At 42.0% G+C, this 26,245-nt stretch overlaps 2 long non-coding RNA genes across 2 annotated transcripts in view; one reads left to right on the top strand and one right to left on the bottom strand.

Annotated features, from left to right (window-relative positions):
• LOC114051107 overlaps positions 1 to 5,476 on the bottom strand; it is an 11,431-nt gene extending 5,955 nt beyond the window's left edge. The window contains exon 1 of the long non-coding RNA XR_003570110.1: positions 5,198 to 5,476. This is a non-coding gene — a long non-coding RNA (uncharacterized LOC114051107). The remainder of the gene's footprint in view (positions 1 to 5,197) is intronic.
• On the top strand, positions 4,490 to 5,237 carry LOC114051106. Its single transcript, XR_003570109.1, has 3 exons — positions 4,490 to 4,564; positions 4,796 to 4,986; positions 5,145 to 5,237. It is a non-coding gene; the product is annotated as an uncharacterized LOC114051106 (long non-coding RNA).
• Positions 5,477 to 26,245: the final 20,769 nt, after the last annotated feature.

Here is a 26,245-nt window from a genome sequence, read left to right as displayed (position 1 = left end):
CTTCTTCTTCTTCTTCTTCTTCTTCTTCTTCTTCTTCTTCTTCTTCTTCTTCTTCTTCTTCTTCTTCTTCTTCTTCTTCTCCTCCTTCTTTTCAGTCTGGACCTATACTTTCATTAGTGTAGGGAGCTTCCAGTGAGGAAATTTTTAAAAAAAATTATATTAAATTTTTTGTTACATTTTAAGTTCTGAACTACAATTATCCTTTTCACATGGTGGGGGTTAGGGGTGCAGAGCCCCTGTGATCTAGAAAATCCACATAAAAGTTTCTGGCCCTCCCTTTGTACCAGAGAAAAAAATCTGAATTTTTTCTTTTTCTTTGTTGGGGTGTTTATTATTGTAAAACTTGTGTTAAGTATTTGGTCATAGGCTCTGTGTTATCTGCTGGCCTTTGTGTGTTGTCTGTGGCTGCTGCAAAACTCCCCAAAAAATCCCACTTAATTTCTCATGCCGTCCCTTCTCCCCCCCCCCCCCCCCCTAAATCAAAACCGAAATGTGGAAAGTCACAATGTGGAAGGGATAACTGTTTCTCCCTCCCTTCCTCCCCACCCCCTCACTGAAGAAGACCACCATCTCTCTCTCTCTCTCTGTCTGTCTCTCTGTCCCTCTGACTTACTCACACACACACACACACACACACACACACACACACACACACACACACCCCCATACCAAGCATATTTCAATTCTTTCTCTGGAGGTGGATAGTGGCTTCCTTCACAGGTCCTACCTGTAGGAAGCTTGAACAGACCTGTAACAAAGTCTTAGAAGAGTTTCCTGGGGCACTAAGGAAACCTGAGCTCAGGTTTTCCTGACTCCAAGGCTGGCTCTCTGTCTGCTCTGCCAGACAACTTCTCATTTCTTCAGTATGAGAAAGGAAAAAAAATACTCTCTTACTTTGCAAAGACAATTCATGATATCTGGGGGTGGAGGTGGGGAGAAATGGCTAGACTTGTAGTATCCTATGTGTGGATAGCATTGCAAAAGTAAATTGCATAACTATGAAATGAACATTAAATAAATATTTTTTCTGTTTATGTGAACATGCTAAGAAATATTAGAAACTGTAACCTTACTATATTACAATAGGGAACTCTCCATAGTGGTGCTGCTTGTTCTTTCTACTATATGACATCTTTTCTCCATTTCTTTTTTCCTATTTTCCTTTTTTTTATTTTGAAATCAAAGAGATATGGAAGCTAATAAGGGGCAGCTAGGTGGCACAGTAGTTAGAGCACTGGGCTTGGAATCAGAAAGACATCTTCCTGAGTTCTAATCTAGCCTCAGACATTTAGTAGCTCTGTTACCCTGGGCAAGTCACTTAACCCTGTTTGCTTCAGTTCCTCACCTATAAAATGAACTGAAGAAGGAAATGGCAAACCACTCCAGTATCTTTGGTAACAAAACCCCAAATGGGGTCATAAAGAGTCAGACACAATAACAACAATTTGTGAATTGACAAGTGAATAACAACAATTGGGAAGATTGGACAGCAATGTGGAAGAAATTAAATTTAGACCAACATCCCTCACCCTATACAGAGATAAACTTGAAATGGGTATGTGACCTAGAAAGAAAAAGTCACATCATAAACAAATTAGTGAAACATGGGAAAAAAATTACCTTAAGATCTATGGATAGTAGAAAAGTTCATGACCAAACAATGGAAAGAGAGGATCACAGAAGACAAAGTTGCTAATTTTAATTGCATAAAATTTTAAAAGTTTTTATATAAATGAATTGATTAAAGCTAAGATTAAAAGGTACAGAAACTTTTTTTCTGACAAAAATCTCATTTCCAAGATGTATAAGGAACTGATTTAAATTTATAAGAACAAGAGCCATTCCCTAAATGATAAGTGGCATAAGGATATGAGTAGGCAGTTCTCAAGGGAACAAATCAAGGCTATCTGTTGTTATTGTACAGAGCCATATGAAAAAATGTTGCAATTAGAGCATTAATCACTCCTAATTAGAGAAATGAAAGTAATTATGAGATTTCACCTTATGTCTATCATATTGGCAAAGTTAACAAAAAAAAAGGAAAATGATAAATATTGGAGGGACTGTGGAAAACAGACACATTGATATACTTACTGTTGGTAGATCCATGAATAAGTCCAACAATTCTGGAAATCAATTTGGAATTATATGCAAAAATGTTTCTAAATACTACATGCTTTTTGACTCAGTTATACTACTGGTAGGCTTATAACCAAAAGAGATCAAAATAGTAGGAAATTTCCTATATGTACAAAAATATTCAGAGCAGCTTTTTTTTGTGACAGCAACCACCTCCTCCCCAAAAAACAACCCAGAAACTAAAAGGATGCCTGTCAGTTCCCCAAAAAGGAATAGCTGAATAAGTCATGGTAGATGAGTGTACTGTAAGGAACGAGGAAATGGATGATTTTGAAGAGGCATGGAAAGAATTATATGAAGGGATACAGAGTGAAGTGTGCAGGACCAAAACAATTTGTACTACACCTCATTATCATACAAATGAATCATTCTGAAGAATTGTATAAGCTGATGAAAATGGAAATGGGCAGAACCAGGAGAAAAATGTGTACAATAACAGCTGTAAAGACAAACAACTCTGAAAATTGTAAGAACTCTGATTGCTACAAAGACCATTGATGATCCCAGGGGACCAGAGATGAACCATACTATCCACCTCCTGATAGAGAAGGGTTACATTTAGTGCGCAAAATGAAACATATATATTTTTGTATACAGCCAAAGAGAGAATTTGTTTTGCTTGACTATGCATATTTGTTAGGAGGAATTTGTTTTTCTTTTCTCCTTCCCTCCCACTCCCCGTGCAATGTGTATGTGGGGTGATGGATAAGAAAGAAAATAGACTTCTGTTAATTAAAAAAAACTAGAAAGATAGAGAGGTAGGAAGTGCTACTGTTATGGAATGTTGCATGCACTTTCAGATAAGGCCACCATTTTATTAATTTTACCTATTTTTTTTTTTACTTTGTTACAAGATACTTCTCACAGTGGAGATAATCTGTAAATGTAATATAAAAGCAAAACATGCCAATAAAACTAAAACTATAATTATGTAAAATGCATTAATAAAAATTTATTTTAAAAAACCCACCAAACTAACTAAAAAATGGAGTGGCGGATCAGTGGAGTAGGTTAGGTACAGGAGACACAACAGTAAATGACTATAGTAATCCACTGTTTGATAAACCCAAAGACTCCAGCTTCTGGGGTAAGAACTCACTATTTGACAACAACTGCTGCAAAACCTGGAAAATAGTATGGCAGAAACCATACCATATACCAACATTTCACACCGTGTAGCAAGATAAGATCAAAATGAGTACATGATTTAGACATAAATGGTGATACCATAAGCAAATTAGGAGAGCAAGGAATAGTTTACCTGTCAGATGTATGGAGAAGGGAAGAATTTATGACCAAACAAGAGAGAGAGAACATTATGAAATCCAAAATGGATAATTTTGAATACATTAAATTAAAAAGATTTTGCACAAACAAAGCCAATGCAAATAAGGTTACAAGGAAAGCAGAAAGCTGGGAAACAACTTTTACGGCCAGCATTTCTGATAAAGGCCTCACTTCTAAAATATATAGAGAACTGAATCAAATTGATAGGAATACAAGTCATTCCCTAATTGATATGTCAGCTGTTATCACTCTCCCAACTCTGACATATGTAGGTAACATTTATATAGTGCTTTACAATTTGCAAGTTGTTGTTCAGTCCTGTCCAACTCTCTCGGTGACACCATTTGAGGTTTTTCTTGGCAGAGATACTGGAGTGGTTTGCCATTTTCTTCTCTGGCTCATTTTACAGGTGAGGAAACTGAGGCCAAAAAAATTAAATGATTTGCCCAGGGTCACACAGCTAGTATGTGTTGGTGGCCAGATTCAAACTCAGAAAGATGAGTCTTCCTGACTCCAGGCCTAGCACTCTATTCACTGCACTGCCTCAATTCCCTTACAATTTGCAAAGTTCTTGGCAAATATTTCATGTTATTCTCATGACAATCCTGGAAGGTAGGTGCTATTATCATAATAACGAGATAATTGAGGCTGGGAGAGCTTAAGCAATTTGTCCAGGGTCATACTGTTGGCAAAAGAGTGAGGCCAGATTTGAACTCATGTCTTTCTGATTGCTGGTCTAGCTGCCTGTGATATTCTATGATCTTATAGCTTAAGCTAGTCCAGGAGAATTACCCCATGGTTCATGAACTTGTTTGTATTGTAATATTTTGATAACTATATTTCAATATAATAGATTTTCCTTGAAGTCCTATGTATTTTATTTTATGTTTTGAAAAATATTCTTCTGAAAAGGGGTTCATAGGCTTCACCAGATTTCCATGACACAAAAAAGGCTAGGAAACCTCTGGGCTAGATACTAGTTACCTTTAAATATTAGAAGGACTCTCAAGTAGGACAGGGTTCTCATTGGCCAAGTCAGGAGGGGAGGAAAAGATGTCATTACATGACTTGGGTTGGAGGAAAGGCAGTACTACTCAACCAGTCTGGTTAGAGCATTGCTTCTCTTTTCCTGTTCAGGGTAAGAGGGAATTTCAGGGTGGGAGAAGAATGATTGATAAAGCTTGTGGATATGTGTGTGTGTATGGGTGTGTGTGTGTGTACGTGTGTGTGTGTGTGTGTGTGTGTGTGTGAGAGAGAGAGAGAGAGAGAGAGAGAGAGAGAGAGAGAGAGAGAGAGAGAGAGGGAGAGAGAGAGAGAGAGATCGAGGAGAGATTGAATTGATTCCCTACTCCATATCTACTCTTTTCAGATGACTCCCCCTGACCCCTGGCTCTGCTGGACTTTCCTTTTCCTCCTGACCTGCCTGCAGGTCCAGCTGGTGTCAGCTGGCTTAAAGGAAAAAATACCTGTCAGACCCAAGTGGCCAGGCAAGGAAGCCAGCCCTGAGGTTCTCAAGAACTACTGGAGGTCCATGAGACGCTTTTTGGACTACCAAAAGAGGTTGTTGTAAGCTTGCTTGTGTGTGTGTGTGTGTGTGTGTGTGTGTGTGTGTGTGTCTTTGTGTATATCCATATTTGTTTCTGTGTGCCTTTGGAACCAATAGTCTCTAACTCATGCTTCTGCTTCCCCTCCCCCCTACCACCATACTAAAAGTATAGAAGAAAAAGGCAGAGCAGATCAGTGAGCCAGAACTTCAAGGACCTGCCCTCACCTTTCTTCCCCAACTTATGGATTCCGGAAAGACCTTGTCCCAGCAAACCTCTGATGTCCATTCTTTCTTCTGATAAGAAGTTCAATCATGGAAACAAGTGGACTTCTGAATTTCATGAGTGGCGCAAGACAGTGTTATCTGCCTCTCTCCCCCCACTGTCACATCTTCCCTCCAGCCAAAGCTGATGGCATTGGCCAGATTCTTTGTTCAGGACATGAGACAATAAAATGGAATCTCTGGCAGAGTAGTTGGGCTTTTCAATGGGCTGCTGGCATTGGACTGGGGTGCTGGTCAGAGGGGAAGGAACTTGTGGCCTCAGGGGGAGAGAGTCATAGGACTAGGGGAGCTTTTGGAGGAGGGCATAGGGAAGAAAGCTGAGAGACTGATTTTTACCTTCTGACCCTTTACAGAGTTCAATGTAAGGGAAGGAGCACTGGTTTTGGAGTCAGAAGACTTAGATTCTAGTTCCCTTTCTGGCACTAAATAGCTTTGGAACTGGGAAGTTATATCCCTTCTCTGGGTCTCAGTTTCCTCTTCTGTAAAATGAGGAGATTGGATCCTAATCCAGCCCCTAGAGCACCTGCCAGCTGTAATATTCTATGACAACTCCTGAATCAGGGTGTGGGTTGGAGAAAGGTGTGGGGGAGGGAACCCCAGGGAGGTCAAGATTAATTGGGGGCTTTGGGGGAGGGGGTCCTAGGAGAACACTAGTTTTAGTGTTCCACGCCATAGGGCATAGGCCTGGATAACATCTACCCAGAGTGGCTCAAATGGGCTTGCTGAAGGTATGAGGGAATGATTCAAGTAGACGTTGTGTTTTTGGATCTGATAATCAGTAAGGAATGAAGTGGGTGTAGGAAAGAGGTACTCTTCCATCACCCTATTGACCTTATGCTGTATCCCAGATGCCCTCAGAGCCTTAGTTCTTCCCCCTCAACCAGACTCCCTCACTCCCAACAGCTTGTAGAATTCTCTGGCATCCCCCCTTTCCTTCTTCTGTCTCCTAAACTCCTGATCTCAAGGTCATCATCATCTTGCTCAGGACCCTCAGAGGATATTGCAAAAGAGGCAAATTTTATCTTGCTCTAACGGTTTTAGCACAGATATTAATGTTGTTAATGACTGAATTAATTCTCTGTGGTAAAGCCCTAGCCATCAGAGCTAACCATAGCTCCTCAATTCTGTCAAAAAGTGGAATAGGCTGGCTCAGGTGACAGGGTGCCCATTCCTGATCCTCTCCTTCTCCAGCCAGGCTTTTAGGCAAAGCCTGGATGATTACTTTTGGGACAGGGCACTTATTCACAACATTAGAGGCCCCTTCCAGCTTGTAGAATCAAAGAATCACAGCATTTGAGAGTTCAAAGAGACTCCAGAAGTTACCTGGTCCAGTCCTTAGTGTATCCTACAGCTTTCCTGAAAGTGAGGATTTCAATGATTCTGTCACTATTGCTATACTGGCCCCACCAGCTTTAACTTCTATATCCTGCTTACTTGGGGGTGGGGGTGGAGGGTGAGGAAGAGGGCAGGGTGCCAGCTTTCTTCAGAACACACTCTTCTTGGGTACTTACTCCTCTGAGTCTAGACAGTTTGTGTGGGTGTTCTGAGACAGGGAGACCTAGGAGCATTCTGTCCATACTACCTACCACTATCACTGGAGTGGGGGGGAGGGGGCTGGTAGTCATGACTGGCAGAGACTTTTCTAGGGTCATCACTTAGGGGGTGAGGTGTGGTAGGAAAAATACTGGATTTGGGATAAGACTATGTCTATGATACACTTCATTGTGTAATCCTGGGCAAGTTCCTCACCTTCTCCCAGCCTCAGTCTCCTCATGTGTTGAATGGAGACAATGATGGTACCCAGTTCACAGGGTTGTTGTGGGGTAATCTATATAAAGTATTTAGAAACCTTAGCTTTATGAATGCTTAACTTTAAAGCTACATAAAGGCTAGCTAGCGTTTGTGACTCTATGACCAAGCAGTTATTCGAAAAGGGACAGGGGCAAGGGCTATTTCAAGCAGGTAGAACACAAGAGGTGATGGGGGTGTGTGGGTGGTAGGGTTGTCTAGCCTGCGATTGGGAGAAGGCAAGGCAGTCCTGACTGTCTGTGTTAGCTTCTGCCCCCAAACTGCTCACCACCTACTCAGCCCTAAAGCCCTCTGGTCCCTGAACCACCTCCATTTCTTCCCTTCCCCCATTATTGTTCTTGAAAACAGATTGGATTAGGGGTTCTTCTCCTTCCCTGTGGATATGGGTGTGGATGGATCTATTAAAGTAAGCCCAGGTCAAGTCCTGAGACAAATCACAAGAATGTTCCCTTGCTGGACATTGCCTAGGTCTGTCCTTGGCACCAGAAGCAAGTCTGTGGCCCTAGTAAATGGACAGTGGGAGTAGGGAAGTGTGGGAGGATTGGAGAGGCAGCATTGCCGAGCATGGCCTATGGAGCCAGAAAAAGGTGGGAAACTAAACTCCCCCTCCCCAGTACTCTTGGTAATATTCCAGGCGGAAGGGCAGATGAGAACAATTTTTTCCAAAGACCATGAAGGAGGCTGAAGCAGGACCCATGGAATGCTTAGAGCTTGCTCAGACATAGAAGATGCCAAAGGTCATCCAATGCATCCTGGGCCATCACCAGTTCTCCTGGCTTGTCCTTCCACTACACTTGATAACTCTGGAAGAGTGAGGCTGAAGACTTTGTACAACCATGCCTCACTTAAATCCAATTTGCACCCAGATCATGACATCACTCATATCATTGGTCCTCTTTGAAAATGAAGGACAGATGCCCAAAGGGCTATAAAAATGTGCATACCCTTTGACCCAGCAATAGCACTTCTAGGGCAATATTCCAAAGAGATCATACAAATGGGAAAAGGACCCACATGTACAAAAATATTCATAGCAGCTCTTTTTGTGGTGGCAAAGAATTGGAAATTGAGAGGATGCCCATCAATTGGGGAATGGCTGAGCAAGTTGTGGTATATGAATGTGATGGAATACTATTGTGCTGTAAGAAATGATGAGCAAACACACTTCAGAAAAACCTGGAAAAACTTGTATGGTCTGATGCTGAGTGAAGTGAGCAGAACCAAGAGAACGTTGTACACAATAACAGCCACGTTGTGTGATGACTAATATTGATAAACTTAACCCTTCCTGGCAATATGAGGATCTAAGACATCTCCAGAGGCCTTGTGATGGAAAATGTCATCCACATCCAAAGAAAGAGCTATGGAAGTTGAATTGATGTTTTTTTCTCTTCTTTTGAGTTTTGTTTCCTCTTTCTGATGGTTCCTCCTATTGGTTTTAATTTTTACTTACAACATCACTAATGTGAAAATATGTTTAATATGAATGTAAATGTATAGCCTATATCAGATTGTGAGCTGTCTTGGGGAGGGTGGTGGAGAGGAAGGGGGAGAAAAATTTTAAACTCAAAAGCATATGGAAGTGACTATTGATAAATCAAAATAAATTAATAAAAAAAAGTTCCATAAAAAAACAGGCATAGATGTTTTCCCTGGGTTGGAAGAAAGTGTCTTATACATAATTGGTGCCTAATAAATGCTTTTTTGAATTAAAAAAAAAAGAAAATGAAAGACAGAAAAAGAAAAAAAAAGAAAATAAAGGATGAACAATAACAATCTCTGGTATAGGAGATGGGGAGGAGATAGTAATGGTTCTCCTTGCTTCATAGAAGGGAGAAACTAAGTTCCAGAGAGAATGTTTAATTTCAGCAGCACTGACATTTCAGTATGAACTGCTAAGAAGAGTAAAAGGAATTTTGCTCTGGGCACTTAGCTCCTCCTAGGCTTTCCTTGCTGGCCCAGAAGACTAACCTTGGGTTTTGTGTTATGGAAGGCTGAAGAGGTGGAGGTAGGGGTGGGAGGGACTGTGGTAGTCCAGTTAATTGGTCTATCACAACAGACATGCTCCACAACAAGGTAGCTGTGGACAATGGGGACAGGGAGAGCCCTCTGCCCCAAGAGGTCCCTTGATGGGAGGGAGGGCTTCTCCCTACTCTCAGATCTCCCTGTATGTCCTTCTGCAGGGGGTGCAGGAATGGTGGGGTGGGAGGGTTATTGCCTGTGTTTCTTTGTTAATGAATGAATTAATTCTCTGTGGATGAATGATTCAGAGAGCTTTTGGTATCTTCCAGGAGAGACTAAATGACCCTAGGGTTCGAGAGCAGTAAGATCAAAGAGAAACCAGGTGTCCGGGACACTGAGATAAACAGAAAAGAATTTTAGTTCAGAAGAGGAAGGGTTTGGTCTTGCAAATGCAGCAGTTTGGGAAAATTTCAACTCAGACAGAATGAAAGAGGGACAGAAAAATATAACCCATCCTCAAGCACCCCAAGCTCTGGGTCTTTCCCCTCAATCATTATCTCTGGCTCATGTTACCCTAATTCAGATTGCTACTGGGAAATCTTAGACTATAGCTCCAATACAGTTCATGTCTAGGTCTCTACAGATGTGAGCAAGAGGAACTTCACTTCCTGTATAAGCACTCAAGGTTACTACACACATATCGAGTATGGGAAAGTCTGTATTACACCACATGAAAAATATGAAAACAATATGAAAGACTCAGAATAATCTACAGTTCTCCCTCATCTCTAGTGAAGTCTACCTTTTTCAGACATGGATGTTCTTTCTCCAAGGGCTTGGCACTGCTGGATCTCTAAATCTTTGAACTTGTGGTTGCTAGATGGGAAACCCCTTGAGGCTGGTGCTGAGGTTGGGCCTCTGGAAATCTCAACCCTCTTCCACATCCCTCAGACCACATGGTCCCCTTCCCCTCTGCTGCCATCTCTCAGGCTGGGAGGTTATCATTGCCTCTCCAACTCTAGGAACAGGAACTTGGGGCCCAAGAATTCTCTTCTTTGGCCGTGTGAGAGCCCATGTAATTAACCCCCGTGTGCCCCTGTTCCAAATTAGTCCTGGGCCCACATCACTTGTCTCTTAGCTCTTTTGGGTTGTGGTCTGTCATGCAAAAAAGGAGTTGTTGTTTTTTTTAAAGCCTCAAAGGGGAAAAGATGGAATTGATGATTAAAGATTCCTTTTTATAGATCGACACAAAGGGGCATCTCTTTCCACACCAATCAGCTTCACAAAAATCTGAGCCAAGGAATTCAATCATAATCAGTGAGACCCCCTCCTGCACCGAGTACCACAGGGCATGCCCATACTTTCCAAATGAAGGTATAATCCAAAATCCCAAACCTAGGCTTGCTACCCAGTAGATCATCGAGCTAATCCAGACCAAGCCCTTTCTCCTCTGGGAATCAATAAACGGAACTGTGGACCCTGGAGGCAGGATACAGGTGTCCAGATGGAATGGGAACCAGTAGGAACTCCAAAGCTGGGCCCCAGTGGGCTCTCTTCTTGTCTCTGTATCTGCCATGACCTTACTTATATATCATTTAATCCTGCTATAGGATCTCTGCTCTGGGGACAGCAGAGACTTGAAATTCCATGAGGGCTGCCCCAATGTCTTTTCTGAATTTTGTGTCTCTTGATGGGTTCTGTCAAGTGAGGGAACCCCACTCCCTTGAAACACCTCAAAATGAACAAATTGCCTAATAAAAGAAAAAAAGCAACAAAAAAGAGAAAGGGCAGGAAAGAAACTTTTAGAGGAAAACTAATTTAAAATTAGGAGAAAAAAAAGAATAAAAAAAGGATCCTAGTGTAATTAATAAATATGGATGAATGAAAGTAAAGAGAAAGCCCTAGCAATAATAAGAGCTACATGTCTGGGCATTCCACAACAACCTCCAGTGTGTTTTAGAATCACATTGTCTCTATGCTGATGATTCTCACTTCTGCTTGTGAAACCCTAGCCTCTCTCCTGGTCTCCCAAACCCATATGCCTATGGGACATCTCCAATTGGATATCCAGTAGACATCTTAAATTCAACATGTTCAAAACCGAATTAATTTTCTTTCCCCCATTCTCTCCCCTCTTGCTAAATTTCCTGTTACTGTCAAGGGTACCACCATCCTCTCTATCACCCAGGCTTATAATATAGATGATTCCTAACTGATTCCTAGCTCTCTCATCTCCCCATATCCAATCTGTTGACAAGTCCTGTCAACAGGACTTTGGGTTGGTCTATAAAAAGGAATCTTTAATCATCAATTCCATCTTTTCCCCTTTGGGACTTTAAAAAAAAAACCTCCCTTTTTGCATGACAGACCACAACCCAGCAGAGCTAAGAGACGAGTGATGTGGGCCCAGGAGTAATTTGGAACAGGGGCTCATGGGGGTTAATTGCATGGGCTGTCACATGGCCAAACAGGAGAATTCTTGGGTCCCAAGTTCCTGGTCCTAGAGTTGGAGAGGCAATGATAATCTCCCAGCCTGAGAGATTGGCAGCAGAGGGGAAGGGGACCATGAGGTCTGAGGGGTGTGGAAGATGGTTGAGATTTCCAGAAGCCCAGCCTCAGCACCAACCTCAAGGGGTTCCCTGTCAAGCAACCCCAAATTCAAGTTCAACAACATTCTGTTGCTGTTCAGTCTTTGTGACTCCATTTGGTGTTTTCTTGAGAGATACTGGAGTGTTTTGCCATTTCTTTCTCCATATCATTTTACAGATGGGAAAACTGAGGCAAACAAGGTAAAGTGACTTACACAGCTGGTAAGTGCCTGAGGCCAGATTTGAACTCAGGTCTTCCTGACTCCAATCCTGGTGCACTACCCATCTAACTCCACCTAACTACCTTCCTGTCAATTCTATCTTTGCATTATCTCTCATATGCTTCCCCTTCTCTGCTCTGATACTGCCACCACCTGAGTGCAGGCCCTTTTTACTTCAAGCCTAGAATATTGCAGTAGCCCACTGATTAGTGTCTCTGCCTCATCTCTCTCTCTCTACTTCATTCCATCTTCCACCTGGCTATCAATCAGTCTTCCCAAAGTGCCTGTCTGACCCTGTCTCACTCCTCCCCTCCTCATGTAATAAACTCCACTAGCTCCCTATTTTCTCTAGGATCAACTATTAAATCCTCTGCTGGGCTTTTGAAATCCTCCATAGCCTGCCTCACTGCAGTCTTCCAGTCTTCTTATACATTACTCCCCCCAATAGACTCTGTGATCCAGTGACGTCCCCTTTGCTGATCCTTGAACAAGGCACTCTACCTCCTGAATCTGAGCTTTTCACCGGCTGTCCTCCATGCCTGGAACGCTTTCCTTTTTCATCAAGCCCTTCCTAGCTTCCCTGGCTTCCTTCAAGTCCTAGCTAAAATCCCACCTTCTACCAAAATAGCCTTTCCTGATCTCCCTTAACGCTTCCCTCTGTTGATGATTTTCAATTTAGCCTGTCTATTTCTTTACACTCAGTTGTTTACGTGTTGTCTTCCCGTTAGATTGTGAACTCCTTGAGAGAAGGGACTTTTTGCCTTTCTTTGCATTTTGTATTTGTATTTGTACTGTATGGGCATACAGTAGGTGCTTACTAAATGTTTATAGACCGACTCTAAGGGATGTATATCCCTTATATATGTATATAGGAAGGTCTGGTATTTATAAGATTAGAAAAAAAATCACTAAGGGAAGAATTTTTAAGAGGATACGCTGTGTGTCAAGTCAAGAACTGGAACATGGAAAGAAGGCAGAAAATCTCAAGGAAGTCATGGACTTTCTAAGGAGCACAATAGCTAAGAAAGAACAAAAAAAATGTAGAGCTGGATATATAAACGACATTCTAGCCTAGGATTTTTTTCCACTTGGCTGTCTCCTTCCAGCTTTGTGTCAACTCTGGAGTTTGATTAAATCGTTGATTGTCTCCTCTCCACCCCCAAAATTTCCAAACTTCTTTAGTTCTTATCCTTCTACTTCTTTTCCAATTTGCTACTCTTTTCTCTTTGTAATTTCTGCCTTCTGGGCACCCCCCTCCCTCTTCCCTTTGTTAGCTCAGTGGCCAGTACCCCTGGCAATATTCCAGCTGAATGGGCAGATGAGAACAATGTGTTCCAACAATCATGAAGGTGGCTGAAGCAGTTGCTGTGGAGGCTTAGAGCTTAGTCAGACATCAAAGATGCCAAGGACACCCACTGTATCCCAGGACATCTGCAGTTGTCCTGACTTTTGTCCTGCTACTGGACTTCAATGACTCAGGAAGAGGTTGATGACTTTGAACAACTCTGCCTCACTTAAATCCAATTCAGAGGCGGGTCAAGACATAACCCGATGACGTCATTGAACGTCTTTGGAAACGAAGGATGAACAACAACAATAGCTTGGCCAGCCAGGGAACTTCTGGAGCCCTGGCCACCACTCACTCACCTGTTTAGGAGAATCCATTATTAGAACGTAGAGTGCTGAATTTAGGATGAGAAAGAACCTTGAGTGTCATCTAGTCCAATCCAATCTTCCCATTTTACAGGTAAGCAAGCTGAAGCCCTGAGAATTGATTTAGGCTCACAGATTTTGAGATGGAAGGGAATCTTAGTTCAACACTCTCTGCCACTACCCACCTCACACCACCACTGCCCCCTCCCCCATCATTTTACAGATAGGAGAACTGAAGTTAAATGACTTACCCAGAGTCACACTGCTAGTGTCTGAGGCTGGATTTGAACTTTGAGGAGTTTCAGATTCTACACCCAACCCTTCATCTACTGGGTCACATTTCTGTTGTTGTTCAGTCAATTTTCAGTCATATCTGACTCTTAGTGATTCCATTTGGGGTTTTCTTAGCAAAGATACTGAAGTGGTTTGCCATTCCTTCTCCAGCTCATTTTACAGACAAGGAAACTGAGACCAACAGAGTTAAGTGACTTGCCCAGGATCACAGTTAGCTAGTGTCTGAGGCCAGATTTGAATTTAGGAAGATGAATCTTCCTGATTCTAGGCTTGGCACTCTATCCACTGCACCACCTAGCTGTCCCATTTAGTGGGTGGGTATTAAGCAGCAGCACAAATTTAGGATTTGAGCCCAATTCCTCTGACTCCAAATTTAGCTCTCTTTCTACTGTATGACCCAGCCATGCATTTGGGAGGACTAGTACACGTATGCCTGCAGATTGTCTCCATGTTTTGGTAAAGCCTCAGGGTGGTCGTTGCCTTCTGGGTACTATGGAAGGGTGGCAGCTTTCCCTGCCCCTGATGGAGGGGGTGGCACTAACATGCTGAGGAGGGTAAGGGCAGCAAGCGTCACAGAGAATTGGTCTCTATAGTCATTTGAGGAAAGAGTCTGGGGAGAGGGATTAAGGAGTTTCTTATGTAAGTTATGATGCTTCTCATACTGTGTACTAGGGCTGGTAACTGCAGCCAGACCTGGCTGTGGCTGGGCTCAGATTCTCTCAGGATAAGATTTCCAGATCTGTGAGTTCCTAAATGCTCTGTCTTTGTATTTCGCTGGAGTTTGATTTTTTTCTTTTGTCTCCCTGTAAGCCCCCTTTTGAAAAACCAGGCTTTGGGTCCTTTGAGGTACTGGTGGAAAGGATTAGGTTACACCCAACCCAAGAGAGCACCAAGGACCAGGTGTATGGGCAGAGGAGTTAGCTGCAGTTGCAGCCTGGTGATAACTACAGGTAGATACCAGACTGGGTCTTTAGTCTGTGAATGACTGATATGTTTCACATCTGTCTCCCCTCCATTTACACAGCTGCAAAGTTAATTCTGGCTGCTAGAGGAAACAAGTGGATAGAATGCTTGGCCTGGTGTTAGGAAGAACTAGGTTCAAATCTGACTTCACATACTTCCTAGCTGTGTGATTGTGGGTCTCTCACTTAGCCTCTGTCTGCTTCAGTTTCCTTAACTGTTGTTTGTACTTTGTTCTTGAAGAGGACCAGGACATCAGGAAGATGATACTGTGACTTGCAAGGTGAATTGGATTTAAGTGGGGGCAGGCTGTGCAAGGTCAGCAGCCTTACTTTCTCCTCCAGAGCCATCTGGGTCCAGTGGCAAGATACAGATCTGGACGACTGGAGATGGCTCCCTTCCTCAACTGTAAAATGGAGTTAACAATAACACCTGCCTAACAGGGTTATGAGGCAGCTAGGCAGTACAGTGGATGAAGTACTGACTCTGGAGAGTTAGGAGGAGCTGAGTTCAAATCTGGCTTCATACACTTACTAGCTGTGTGACTCTGGGCAAGTCACTTTGCCCTGCTGGCCTTATTTCCTCATCTGTAAAATGAGCTAGAGAAGGAAATGGCAAACCACTCCAGTATCTCTGCCAAGAAAACCCCAAAATGGAGTCAGGCAGGACTGAAATGACTCAACAAACCAGGGTCATTGTCTCCCAGGGTTTTTGTGGGGATCAAATGAAATAATCAATAGATAAACTTTTATTAAGTACCTACTATGTGCTAAGCTTTGGATAATGTTGGTAGAAACACTTGGAACAGTGCCTGGCACATAGTAAATCATTAATAAATGATCTTTCTCCTCATAATAATAGCTAGCATTTATATAGTGCCTACTATAAGACAGGCACTGTGCTAAACATTTTATCAATACTAACTCATCTATTACTCACAAAAACTCTGGGAGGTGGTAGGTGCTATTATTTTGCCTTTACTAGAGCTAAAGAAACAGAAAAACAGAGATTAAGTGACTTGTCCAGGGTCATACAGCTAGTAAATGTCTGATGTAGGATTTGAACTCAAGTCTTCCTGACTCCTGTGCCACTTAACCTCCTTAGCTCTCACCTAGACAAGTGCAAAAATTACCTAATTTAGGGTCCCATCATGGTTACTCCATCTTTGATGACTCCCTTTTTATGTCTAGGATAAAATACAAATTTTTCAGCTTGGCATTTAAAGCCCTTTACAGTCTGGTTCCAAACCCATGTTTCCAAACTTCTTTTACCTGTGTTTTCTTCATACACTCTAAGTTCCAGTCCCATTGACCTATTATCTGTGACCCCAGCCTCAGGATTCCATCTCCTACCTCTCCATCTTTGCCCTTTCAGTTCTACAGCTTCTGTGCCTCTATTACCTTAGAAATAATTTAATCTAGGGCAGCTTGGTGGCAAAGTGGATAAAGAATTGGGTTTGGACTCAGGAAGACTCATCTTCCTGAGTTCAAATCTGACCTCGGACACTTACTAACTGTGTGACCCTGGGCAAGTCATTTAACCCTGTTTACCTTAGTTCCTCATCTGTAAAATGAACTGGAGAAGGAAATGGCAAACCACTCCAGTATCTTTGCCAGGAAAACATCAAATGGAGTTACACAGAGTCAGACATGCCTAACATGACTAAGAAAAAAGCAAAAAACAAAAAACAAAAAAGACCTGCAATCCAATCCAATTTCCTCATTTTATCAACAATGGAATTGAGACCTGAAGAGATTAAGTAACTTGTTCAGGGTCACACAGAGAGTAGGAACAGTATTTGTGACTATCTTACTAGAGCCCTCCTACCTTAGACCTGATCTGCCTCAGTGCCTGCCCCCAAATCTAAACCAGGCCCTGGGCCCTCCACACCTCTCTCACTGCCAATTCCACTCTAATGAGTGCCCTTTCTCAACAGAGTCAGATGCAAGAAGCTGGGTATGGAGTCAACAACATTGGATTCTTTTCCTCTTCCCAAGTAAATCTAAGAAGGCTTAGGGGGTCTTCAAGGTGGAGTGGGGATACCTGTTCAGTGAGGAGCATTGCCTTCTCTTAGGGTAGGTTCCCCTTCCCACATGGGCATTTAATAAATGCTTGTTGATTTATTGGACACATGCCTAAGGTGTCAGGCTATTGGGCAGAATGTCTAGCGGCTCGGGAAAGACAAGAGTAGATTTCTTTCTTCGCCCCTCCACCACAGGCCTTTCCCTCTATATATCCCTTTCCCTCTCCCCACCCCACCAGTAGCTTCCCTTTCAGCAGGAAAATTCATTTAGGAAAATTTGCTTGAATTAAAAGATACAGGTAGGGGCCCTGGGTGACCAAAACTATGGACAGCAGAGACAGAATGTTCTGAGTCACCCAACCCTAGTCTCTACAGCATGAAAGAGATGGAGGAGGAAAGATGTGTATCAATGTTGAAATTAATTGAGCCCAGAGCTACTGTGAGGGACCAGCCAAGGCTGGCTGGAGGCCAAAAATGGAAGAATGTCAGAATTTCAAAGTTAGATGAGAAGTCAGTCCCATCTAGAAGTGTGGCACCCTCTCACTTACTATCAAACCTCTTCTCCTCTCCCCTCTCTCTTTTTCTCTTGGTCCCAGTCTTCCCTTGAGCACAGTTCCTCTTTCCTAAACTATCCCCACCTCAGGTAGCTGTTTTAATCAATTCTCCTGCCCTGTGCCCCCAATAGGATGAGAGTGAGTGTATGGGGATATACTCAAGTTCATAAGGGATGAAGAGCTATTTCCAAGGGCATGTTCATCAGTCTTGATGAACCTTGAGGACCAAAGGAATGACTCTAGCACCCCCACCCCTCCACCATTGCTGCACGTGTGTAGGGAGATGTGACTCCTGATTTGCTGTGAGACCTTTGTGACTTCGACACTTAATAGGGAATACTACTTTGCATTGTTGGAGAGACTTTAGAGATGGTGAGGATAAGGGGCAAGGCAGGGAATTTGAATTCCTAAAGAGAGACCCCAGGGGCAGCTAGGTGGCACAGTGGATAGAGCACCGGCCCTGGAGTCAGGAGGACCTGAGTTCAGATCATAATACTTCCTAACTGTGTGACTCTGGGCAAGTCACTTAACCCCGATTACCTCACTAAAAAAAAAAAAGACAAAAAAACAAACATAAATAGAGACCCCAAAGAAAGTTGACACTCTAACGTGGCCTTTGATTCCTAGTACTTGTACCTCCAGAGACTAAGAATGGATTTACCAGATAAGATCATCCTTTCCTTGATTCAGCTGAGATTTCCTCTTACTCCTGAGTCAGAGAGCCCCTTTGCTCTTGAGCATTTCATTGTCTAAACTAATCCCTGATTATGTCTTACTACTTAGTTCACTGAATGTTCCCTGACTATCTGTGATTTTCTTTTGTGTAATAAACATTTGGTGTGTGAGAAGTTAAATTGCCTGCATAAAAACTTACATTCCTGAGGGTGGAACTACTTCTCTCCTAGAGTAACCAGGGAAAGTAGTGTTTATCCTGAACCCCCAAAGAACATCATATTTCTAGACTGCAAATATCTGGTGTGTAACAGATATAATTCTAGCCCAATTCTCTCCCCACCTCTGCTCCCCCTCCCCACTTTGAATATTGGAGAAAAAAAAAGAGGTAAACACCTAGTTATGGCCATCTTCTTTCTCCATGAAGGCTGAAATAGAAGTCTCCCTTGGAAGCATTCAAGATCATGTCTATCTAATTAAATCTCTGCAATATGGGCCACTCTGGGTCCTTGTGGCTTGGTTTAAACTCTTATACACTGAACTACAAAATTAGTACTAGAAAGAACCTTAGAAAATATCTAGTAGGGGCAGCTAGGTGGTGCAGTGGATAGAGCACTGGCCTTGAAGTCAGAATGACCTGAGTTCAAATCCAGCCTCAGACCAAATACTTGACACTTACTAGCTATGTGACCCTGGACAAGTCACTTAACCCCAATTGCCTAAGAAAAAAAAGAAAAGAAAAGAAAATATCCAGTAGTCCAACTTTGTCCTTGTATAGAGACTAACAGGGAGGATCATAGAGGGCAAATGATTTGTCTAGGGCAGTCAATGTCAGAGGCTGGACTAGAATCCAGGACAAGATTAGTATACTGTTTCCCCTCTTTTGTTAGAGATGTCCTCTTGCTAGAGCTTGCAGTTTAAATAGGTTTCCTAGGTGAAGGATCATATGGGAAGGGGACTTGATCCAAGCCCAGTTGGTTTTTACACCCACAGAGAGTTTTCTCTACCTTGGGGTCAAGTACTGGGCACATTCCCAGGACCAACGTGATACATGTGGCATGGGAAACTATAATGACTCCTGGCCTTGATTTATCTCCTCAAGAGCCACACAGGTAGTAAGTAATAGACCTGGGTTGCAAATTCCAATCCTTTGGCTATAAGTTACATCACCTGCTCATAGACTTAGAGCTGGAAGCAAACCCAAAAATTATGTAATAAATACTGAATATTATAATGAGTACAGTATTTGTGTTTGTGTCTTATCCCCACTACTCCAAGCTCTATGAGGGAAGGGATCCTGTCTTATCACAACTTTTTATGAACCTGCTTGCCCCTAATTCAGTGTTCTATACACAGTAATTGCTTACTACGTGTTTGTTGTCTCTTTACTCTCACACTAGTGTTTTTTTTTCCACCACAACACAGTACTAGCAATTTTAAGGCATCTGTTGTTTCTCGCTCTGCTGACCGTCCTAAATTCTAACTTTTTCTCCATGGTCTGGAGTCATTGGAGAAATCATAAAATGGACTAGATTGGGGACATAGTCCGGATTTGTGATTGTATTGGTATAGGGAATTCCCAGGAGAGGAAACTTTCTTTAAAAATTGTAGTTGATATCTTCTGCAATTATAATTTTAGCAAGCTGCCAAGAGGTTAAAATACCAAGAAGTTAAGTAACTTGTCCATACTTACACAGATGGTATGTGCCAAAGGCAGGATTTGAAAACTGATACCTATCTATTAGAAGCCTTCTTTTCTCCAGGTTAAACATTCCCAATTCCTTCAAATGATCCTTATATGACATGGTTTTTTTTTGTTTTGTTTTGTTTTTTGTTTTTAGGCAATTGGGGTTAAATAACTTGCCCAGGGTCACGCAGCTAACTAGTAAGGGTCAAGTAAGGGTCTGAGGCCAGATTTGAACTCAGGTCCTCCTGATTTCAGGGCCAGTGCTCTATCTACTGTGCCACCTAGCTGCCCCTTATGACATGTTTTCAAGTCCTGACATTCTCCTGGTCTTTGTCCTCTAAGCACTCCCTGACTTGTTACTTATATTCCTAAAATGTGATGCCTAGAACTGAACACCAGGCTTCTAGTGTGATCTGACGAGGTAGTAGGACTACTACTTCACTTTTTGAACACCATGCCTTTATTACTATGTTAGCTTTTGTGGCTAAATTGTCACATGAAATCTATAACTGCTCATCAGTTCGCTGATTTAGGAGGTGTGGTATGTTTTTTTGTTTGTTTTGCTACAGTTACACAGGATCATAGGTCCAGAGATGGAAAAGACTCATAAAAGTCATTTCATTGGCATGGAAGCTCCTTGACAGTAGGGCCTCCCCCACCCCTTTTCATTTGTACTTTCAGTGCTTTTCATTGGAACATAAGTACTTAATAAATGTTGGTTGATTGATCGTTGATTGTTAGTCTAACTACTTCATTTGAATTCCATCTTCTACAAGGAATCTTTTAAAAAACATTTTATTTTCCCCAATTACATGTAAAAACAATTTTTAACATTTGTTTTTTTAAACTTTTGAGTTACAGATTCTCTCTTCACCCCCACTCCCTGCTTTCCCTCCCTGAGATGGTAAGCAATTTGATATAGATTATACATATGTAATCATACAAAGCTTATTTCCAAATTAGTCATGTTATAAAAGAAAACACAGAAAAAAAAACAAAGAAAAATAAAAAATTTAAAAGTATGCTTTGATCTTTATTCAGATTCCATCAATTCTTTCTCTGTAAGTGGATAGCATTTTTCATCATGAGTCCTTTGGAAATGTCTTAGATCATTGTATTGCTGTGAATAGCTAAGTCATTCATAGTTGTTCATTGCTGTTACTGTGTACAATATTCTGCTGGTTCTGCTCATTTCATTTTTCATCAGTTCGTATAAGTGTTTCCAGATTTTTCTGCAATCATCCTGCTTGTCATTTCTTATGGTACAATAGTAAGTATTCCATCATAATCCTATACCACAACTTGTTAAATCATTCCCCAATTGATGAGGATCCTCTCAATTTCCCAGTTCTTTGCTACTACAAAAAGAGATGCTAGAAATATTTTTGTACAAATAGGTCCCCCCCACCATCATTTTTTTTTTGTATCTTTGGAAAACAGACCTAGTAGTGCTATTGCTGGGTCAAAGGCTATGCACAGTTTTATAGCTCTTTGGGCATAATTCCAAATTGCTCTCTAGAATGGTCAGATCAGTTCACAACTCCACTAACAATGCTTTAGTATCTCAATTTTCCCACATCACTCCAACATTACAAGGAATCTTAATGTTAATTCCTTCCTTCTATTGATTCTCTCCCATTTATCTTGTATATATCTTGCTTGTATGTAGCTGTTTTCACGTTGTTTCCCCTATTAGATTATAGGAGATCAGGGACTCTCTTTTGCCTTTCTTTATATCCCTAGTGCTTAGAACAGCACCTGACACACAGTAGGTGGTTAATAAATTCTTGTTCACTAACTAAAAGCCCAGAGAGTTGTAGTGTCTTGCCCAAGGTCATACAAGTTATAAGAAGCAGTGTTCATACCCTCTGTATTCTTGTGAGAAATAATTCATTTGGACCCCTACTCTCTTCCAATCCGTTTTAATCACTTGCTATTCTACATAAATCACATAGGGATGGATAGGTTCTTATAGTGGGCCTCAAACTTTAATGTAATGTTTATTATTTGTTTACCAAGCTGTGAGGCTCACTTGTGAAACCATAAGAATGCTGACAAAGATATCTCCATCCTGTTTTGATCAAATTCCATGACCAAACCAAGCATAGGTGGTGGGATGTTATGGAAAGTTCCCCCGAGATGTTCTTGGAGCCTATGTATAGCTTGTACCATCTCCTCTTGCACCCAGCCATCTTATGACCACCTAGTCAGTGGAGATATTCCTTGTTTTACACAACTCATGACCCTGCTGACAGATAATTTTTGCTTATTTTAGCTTATTCATCATATATCAACCAACAAGATTCTGTATTTTGCCATGTCTCTTTTGCATACTTGGATATCAAACTCTATAAATACAAGGTCCTAGAAGAAGGGGGCCTGTCAGATCATGAGGAAGATCTGAGGTCCACTTCATTAGAGGGGATCATGGACCTTTTAATAAAGTGTGTTTGACTCAGAGCTGTGCCTCAGTCTCTTTTACTGTAGGTTGGACAATTTTAATCCTCATACTCTCTAGAATAAACACACACACACACAACACAGAGACATAGAAATTCACATACATAAAAGTAATGCAAATGAGACTTTATTTCTGTTCTATCAGAATTTTGGACCTGGAAGGGCTCTTTTATCTCTGGGTTGAGGAGGAGGAGTTGGGTGAGGGGAGACAAGCATCTTGACATTTCTCTCAGCTTGGCTAGAATTGTCCCAGGATGGCAATAAAGGAAAATTCAGGCCATCACAGGGGTGATAACAACTCTAGGAGTAGTTTTCCAGGATCCCTTTGAGACACTGGAGAAAAAAAAAAGAGTGAGGGAATCAAAGATTCCGAAGTGGAAAAAGTTCTTTTCAAAGGACCTCCTGTTCTTGAAGTTTTTGCCTTCCTCCTACCATGTGGTAGATGACCTCTCTGTTTTCTCTGCCTCCCAAACCCACCCACCCACCCACCAAGCAGAAAGGAGGGAGGGGTCTCTCTAGAGTTGCAGCTCCCCTTAGAATGTAAGGTCATTACAAGTAGGAATCATTTCATTCTTTGTACTTATATTCCTAGCACAGAGCATAGCTAGCATAGGACCTGGATCATAATAGGTGCTTAATAAATGCTTGCCAATTGATTGGGGTGGAGTAAGTGGCTCTCCTTACTCTACCCCATTCCTTTGATTCTCCTTACCTGGAGCCATTGCAGGTTATTAAGCACCAAAGGGGACCCAGGCATCTGCAGACCTCTTGGTATTTGTGAAGGTGCTAGGGAAAGGTGGGGAAGGTATCCTATCATGGCCCTCAGTAGTCACAAGGATTCTTACCTATAACTCAAGCCCTCTTCATAGGAACCCCCAATAGACACCAACAAAGGCATGGGAGGGTCTTCCAGTCTCTAGACATACATCTTTCTTACCCCTTTCACCAGGCCCAACCCTTGGCTTGGTTTTGCCTGGCTTTCATTGTCTTTCTAGTCAGTCCTTCCATGCACTCCACTCCAGTCAAATTGGAATCCACTCCCTTCTATCTCCACTATGGTTGTCTATGACTAAATGTCCCCCCTCTCTCCTTCTTCAGGGGTTGAAGTTTTATTCACCCTTTAAAGTCCAAATCAAATACCACTTCCTCCATGAAGTTTTCCCTGATGCCCTGGACAATAATGACCTTTCCCCCACCCAGAGACCTCAGTTCCTCTCTTGTTTTGCATGTTTAGTTCAGTGGTCTTCAAAGTGACTCTGTGGCTTGACCCCAAGGGGTGTGATTGGAGGGTGAAAAGATGGATCAAATCCCACCAACCATCTGACTTGTTTCTAACAGGACTACATCTAACCTTATCTTCCCTTCCAACCTCCCTCCCAAACTTCTCTACTCAACTCCCTCCTCTATAGAGCAAATTCTCAACTTCCCCCTTTATTTCAGATGGGACAATGTGAATTTGTGGGGAGGCATGTATTGGTTGCAGTACATATGGCAGATTTTATGATAGTATCTTTCCCCACCAAACTCATCTCTCTTCAGAAGTTCCCTATTTCTATGGATGACATTGTCATTCTTCATGTCATTGGAACCTCACTGTCATCTTGAACTTCTCATTCTCCCTCATCCCACATATCCAATCAATTGCCAAATTTTGTTGTTTTTTACCTCCCTCAGTCCCTTACATCTATCTCTTTCTCTCCACTCACACGGCCACCACCCTAGCTCAGTCTCTCCTCACCATTCACCTGGGCTACTTCAATAGTCTCTTAATTGTTCTTCCTGCCTCAAGTCTCTTCCCTACTCCAATCCATCTTACACACAACTGCCAAAGTGATTTTCCTAAAGTTTGAGTCTGATCATGTCATTCCCATATGCAACAAATCCTACTGGCAGCTCCCTATGGATTCAAGATCAATTATTACTTTTACTTTGTCTCATATTTTTAAAAATGTCTATTTTATGTATCTTATGATATATGCAATTATTAATGTAATAGTACATGCATATAATTTTCTACATATAAGTAAATTTATATTACTTATATAAACTTATATTACATATAAGTATATTACATGCCTCCATGTATTAAAAACAAATAAATCATTTTATACATGGTACAAATATTTGGGGTTGCTCAAAATTTTTTCACTGATAAGGTGTGTGATCAAAAATGTTTAAAGGCCACCCTTCTAGTGCACCTATCATATAATATGGTGTATTATGGTTATTTGTATTTGTGTCTGATCTGCCTACTAGACTGTAAACTCCATGAGGACAGGGACTATGTCTTATCCAAGCTTTGTAGTTCCCTAACACCAAGCATAGGGCACTGTATACAATAGGTATTTAATAAATGTTCTTGCTCATCCACACCTGTTTTGGCTAAGGTCCTCAATGTATTGATTCAGTTCTTGGGTATAAATATTTAGCTCTTGTTCGGTAGCCTCAGGGCCAGGATGTGTTGGCATCTTTAGTTCAGCTACCCAGATCCCCATAGACAGCAGTGACACACTGAAGAAGAGAAAGTCCGGTGCAGGTATCCAGCATGGGACAGACATCTGGAGAGAAAAGGAAGGACATACAGACAAACAGCACAGGGACGTTGGAGCAGGCACTCCTGTGGAACCTATTTAACTGGATTGATTTAAAAAAAGCCACATTGATGAAATAATGTTACACAGAGGGGGGCATCTCATTTCATAGAAACACATTTATAAAATCTTACAAACAGGTGATCATACAGGTCAGGATTGGCAATTTTAAGATAGGAACATAAGATCTTATATATTAAGAGGTCAAAGGACCCTTAGGAGATCATTTTATCTAACCCTTTCACTTTACTGGTCAGGAAACTGAGGCCCAGAGGGGTTTAAGTAACTAGGAAGTTATTTGGTTAGAATGTATTTCTGATGTCATTGTAAAATGATCTGAGTTGGAACATACCATTTACCTGTTCACATTTCGTGACCCAAACATGTGCCCAGTTACTTGCATACATACAGTGATTCACATAGAAACACACACAGCATATAGAGAGTGACAAACAGTGGCAGCTAGGTGGTGCAGTGGATAGAGCACCGGCCCTGGAATCAGGAGTTCCTGAGTTCAAATGTGACCTCAGACACATAACACTCACTAGCTGTGTGACCCTGGGCAAGTCATTTAACCCCAATTGCCTCACCAAAAAAAAAAGTGACAAACAGTAACAATGTTGGGTAAAAAAAAAACCCCATTATAATCATACATATAGGGCCATACAACTCCAGACATTGATAGGTAGAACAAACATATATTATGATATGCACGGTGAGTGGTACTAGGGCATGCATGATATGCAAAATAGAGAACCACACACACATTCTTCTCTATCCATTCCTCTATGGTATCCCCAGACCCTGGGGGTGGTGATTGGGTATTCCTAGGGGGCTTCCAGAATCTCCTACTGTGTCAGATGGAAACTCCCCCTCCCCCATTTTTTCTTGGCCACCTGCCTTCTCTGCTCAGCCCCAGTTCCTACCTCATCCATCCCTCCCTCTCTCCCTCCCTCCAATTCAATTACCTTCACACTATTCTTCTTAACAGAGCCATGAGGAGGGATGCCCAACTGCCCAATTCCCATTTCTCCGCACCCCACCTTGGGACACAGGGGAATAAGAACTAGTCTGTCCAGTCCTTACTATGTGTGTCAGGCAACAGGTGAGTGTGTCAGGGTCAGCAGAAGAGACTGGGGTACTGCCTCAGGCCAGATAGACTGTCTCTTCTCTGCCTCTCAGGCCCTTTATGCCCCCCTAAGCTCCACCTTCCCAGTCTATCCTTATTCCCTCAGCCCTTAAAGACCCAATGGGAGCTAGTGTAGCCAATTCTCCCTTTTCTCATCTCCTTTCATGATAATTGTGAAGAAGGAGTGGGTGAGGGGATGGGCTACTCTTTGTTCCCACTACTCCCACCCATTCCTGCAGAGTTGCCAAAAGAGGGAGGAGGAAACAGAGAAGAGAATGTTCTCAGGAGTGGGGTGGGGGGGGGGAAGGACAGACTGTTTCTACCTCCTCTATACAGAGTCTCATTGGTCCTCAGATAAAGGGTGCAGGCAATAGGCAAACATTTATTA

The sequence above is a fragment of the Vombatus ursinus genome, unplaced genomic scaffold (assembly GCF_900497805.2).
Source record: "Vombatus ursinus unplaced genomic scaffold, bare-nosed wombat genome assembly UNPS02014801.1, whole genome shotgun sequence".
Taxonomy (NCBI): domain Eukaryota; kingdom Metazoa; phylum Chordata; class Mammalia; order Diprotodontia; family Vombatidae; genus Vombatus; species Vombatus ursinus.
This window is presented reverse-complemented; position numbering and strand designations above follow the sequence as displayed.